We start from the raw sequence: 4,377 nt of genomic DNA, 5'->3' as shown, positions 1-4,377 counted from the left end.
CAAAGGGGTATTGGAAAATTCCCTTCCATACCCACCCCTTGTTTGGTTCTGTCCCTTCCTCTGCTCACTAGTGCCCCTTTGTCCCATGTGTTAGGGTTAAGATTTACTACTGTCACATTTCATTCTTATTCCTCTCTCCCTGCAAAATGCCAGAGAGGCTGAATCAAACCGCACAATAAAGACCATGGGAGACAGAAAGGCAGGGCTGGCTATGGGAAGGTCTTTGGGGAGATGGTGTATCAAGGAGTGAGAAGACCCAGACAACTGAGGTTTGTGAAGCACACAGAAGTGTTGCTGTAGGTTATAAGGTCTTTTGAGAGATGAAACATTGGAGAACCTGTCCATTGTTTTTGGTTTCTGGACTGTACCTTATTGTTAGACCGTGGCTCCATGCATACTCTGGGTCATGTGAGCCCTGCAGCTTATGTTTGGATTAGACCAGAGCAGGCAGATCAGACGATGATGGTCAGTAATGCAGTCTCTCTTGCCAGGGTGAACTGGTAGGGGTCCAGGGTTAAGGTTTGAAGAGGGACCCTTCTAAGGGGTACCTTTTGCACACGCGGTACCACTGAAGGAGCCACAGATGATAACCCCAAAAGAAAAAGGCAGCTCAGCTCAGATTACCAGCTGTGGCTGTCCATGGAGTAAAGTGAGTTCCCTAGCTCAGCCTGGCATTGCTGATCTTGCTGTAGGTGGACTCCTTGGGCAGCGAGAATGAAGGAGGTCTGGTTAAGGAACAGGGATCCAAGACAGCCCCCCAGGGAAAGAGCCCCTTCAAGGGACATGAGCCACCGACCCAGTCTCCTTCTCATTCCTTTGAGCTGGTTTACCCTGCACACTACCATTCCCCCTGCTCTCTTCTCCTAGGATGCCTTCAGCTCTTTCAGAACATGCTGTGACCGCTCTCTACCCCCAATTTCTGAGACCAACAGCCTTTCCCTGGTCCAAATCATCTTGGGAGGCATACACCCCAACAAGGGAAGAGCTGACTTGGTACTCCACCCCATTCTTAAGTATTCAGAGAAAAGATCAACCCCAGAACTCCATGCTCCCCTTCCTTGAGGCCACTGACCTCCCTTCAGCCCATCCGTTAGGGGCCAGGGCTGACATCTGCTGTAGGCTTACTCCAGAGCCCCCTGTGCCCTCAACCCAGACCTGGTCAGTTGCTCAGTGCTCTCTTGGAGGCCTGGAGGAGGGCAGAGGACAGCCTCGACCTCTGGACTCCTGGACTGCAGCTCCACGGAGCAGAGTTCAGGGAAAGATCCCTTGGACCCAAGTCCAGGATCACAGGGGCTTCAGGCCTTGTCTTCTGGAGTCTGGGATGCCTCCATTCCCTGCCTTCGTTCTCACTCATCTCTGTCTTGGCCTGTTTCTGCCCCTAAGAAGGCTGAGAATGGAAGAGGGGGTGGGGAAGGAAAGACCTGCATCTCCCCCCAGAGCCCGAGGCTCAGGGACACTCCCTCTTCCAGCTCCCAGTGACCCTAGAATTAAAGAGTTCTCCTTCCCCCACCGTGCCCAGGCTACAGGAATCCCCTGAGTCTGCCCTGTTCCCTCAGTGACAGATTATGGGGACACAGAGAGAGACACAGACAGAGGCACATAGAGACAGAGACAGAGATTAGAGAAACTGGGAAAGAGCCAGGGAGAAAGAGGGAAGGAAGATACCAGCCAAGGGCCAGATGCTCCACCAGCCCCAAAGGGTTGAGTCAGAGAGGGGAAGTAGGGTCAGAGGGAAGGAGGTGGGTCTTCTCTGTGGCTCTGCCCTGACCCTCTGACTCAGGTGTCCTTATCTTGGAGTCACTGAACTTGGATGGGAAAAAAATTACATTATTTTCATTAATCTCTAGCTGAAATGTAGCATGTCCTTCAATTATGACAGCAGCAACAAACCAGTCATATTAGCCACAACTGTGGCTTTGTCAACAATCAAAATCATATATATATTTGTATCATATTACAGTATTGCAGAGAGTTTGAAATATCATTCATGCTCATCACTGCTTCAAAATTATGTGAGGCGTCAACCTACTGCTAGATCTTATTTAAAGCATTAATAAAGAAGTACATATATTACTATATCACTTAGAATAGTTTTGTTTTTTTTTAATTTTTTTTAAATTAATTAATTAATTTATTTATTTTTGGCTGTGTTGGGTCTTCGTTTCTGTGCGAGGGCTTTCTCTAGTTGTGGCAAGTGGGGTCACTCTTCATCGCGGTGCGCGGGCCTCTCACTGTCGCGGCCTCTCTTTTTGCGGACCACAGGCTCCAGACGCGCAGGCTCAGTAGTTGTGGCTCACGGGCCTAGATGCTTTGCAGCATGTGGGATCTTCCCAGACCAGGGCTCGAACCCGTGTCCCCTGCATTGGCAGGCAGATTCGCAACCACTGCGCCACCAGGGAAGCCCTAGAATAGTTTTATAACAGTATTGCAATATATTTGGTTTCCTTTGTAATCCTACATATTTCATCTTATGCATTTTTAGAACATTATTCTGAGATCGGGCCCATATACTTTACCTGATTGCCAAAGAGGAACCTGACACAAAAAAGGGTTCAGAACTCCTGCATCTGGGCCCTGACCAGGACCCCCAGGCGCCCATCCCTGCAAGCTCCTCGTGCCCTGTACTAATTTACCGAACTCTCCTCTCTTGCTGGGTTACTCTGAGTCCTCCAAGAAGAAGCCGCCAAGGCAGGATGAAACGTGCAAGGATTTGATTAAAGCAAAGCAAGGGAGCCAGGAGCTGGGAGAGCTATGAAAGAGAGAGGGAAGGGAGGAAGGGTGAGAGGAAATATCCTAGACCACTTATGCAGAAGAAGGAAAGTTCCGCAAGCCCATGGGGGAATTCTCGAGTCAATGTCAGCTGTGGGAGGAGCCCCCTGTCTCCCAGGGCTAGGCCTGCCTTAGGGTCTCTGCTGAGCTTGGTCATTGGCTGGGAGCGGCCCAGTGGGAAGCTGGCCTTAGAGTAGGAGCTGATGGATTTCGGAGAGAAGCAGCTGAGGCCCTTGGTCAATTTGCACTCCTTATAGTTGGAGGTCTATGAGGAGCATTCTCCTGCCCCGCACTGCCCACCGCCCCCCCCCCCACCACAGTTAACCCTCCAGAACAAAGACATCCAGAAAACTGTCTCCTTATCTGTAAAATGGAGGTGATAAAATTCCCTATCTTAAGGGTTGCCGTGAGAATGAATCAAACTTTGCAAAGCAATGTTTGTATAGGGCCTGGGACATAGCCGGCTTTCAATAACTGGTAGCCATTATTATGGCCATTTTAAGTATTAATTATTCTCATTCTCTTTCTCAGCTAGAAGGGCTCCAGGAGGCTGAAAATGGCAGTCCCCTTCCAAGCTGGGGCAGCTGGGAGAGGCGGGGACCACTTCCCCACATTCCCTTCACCTTCCCCTCAGGCAGGGGTCTTCCCCTAGCTACTGACGGTTCTTGTGTCTGCTGACTCACAGCCAACTTCCTCTCATACAAACAGGAAAGCACAGCCCGGCCAGCGGGCGCCCCTACCCCGCCCCCCAACGCCACACACAGCTAAAGGCCAGCCCCATTCGGAGGGGGAAGCGCCTCAGGCTCTGGGGGACAGGCTCTAAGGTTAAGGCTCCAGGCAAGATCCTGAGAGGGGAGAGGAGCCGTTTCTCCTCAGGGACCCCTCTCCCGCCCCCCCTCACCACACACACACAAAAACTGCAGTGGGAGGGTGGGGAGAAGGGGCTTCGCCCCAGGATGCAAAGGCTGCTCGCCGGGTCACCGTGCTTACAGGGCACCAGCCTTATCTTCAAAAAGGCAGCCCCGAAACCTGACCTTCATCTCTGGGAAGAAACCTAGACCAGGCCCTTGGAGAGGGAGAAGCAGTCGGGGACTCCTCCGCTGGGCCTCTGCCTCTTTCCCCCAGGTCATAAGGCTGGGCTCCTGAAGGTTCGCCAGCTTGGAAGGCTGTGGATATCCGTGACTTGTGGATATCAGCTTCTGTTCCCCCATTAACTGGGTACCAGAGTCCAGCCACCCTGCGGGGCGTGGGAGAGATGCCCTGGGGACTTAAGGCCCTATTCTTTTCCCTCCCCTTTCGGCCGGACGGGGAGGGAACAGCAGAGGGCATGCAAAGCTGTCCCCCGCAGCACTCTCCTTCTCTCTCTGGTTCTACCCCTGTCCCCATCTCCGTGTGGTCTCTGCCTTTTTGTCCTGCTCTCTAAGGCTGTCTCGGCCTCCAACCCTGTTCCGGTCCCCCCCTTTCTTGGCCCCTAAAGGGGCTGAGCTAGCCAGGCTGCGAGATAAGCGCAGCGGTTGGGTAAGGAGCCCGAACCTTTTGGAGGCCGCCGCTTGCACAAGGAGTGGCCGGCGCCCCGCCGAGGGAACCGACGAGCGGGGCGGGGCTGGG

This window comes from Balaenoptera ricei, chromosome 3 (genome assembly GCF_028023285.1).
Source record: "Balaenoptera ricei isolate mBalRic1 chromosome 3, mBalRic1.hap2, whole genome shotgun sequence".
NCBI classification, from domain to species: Eukaryota; Metazoa; Chordata; class Mammalia; order Artiodactyla; family Balaenopteridae; genus Balaenoptera; species Balaenoptera ricei.
The sequence above is the reverse complement of the archived record's forward strand: the minus strand, read 5'-3'. Positions refer to the sequence as shown.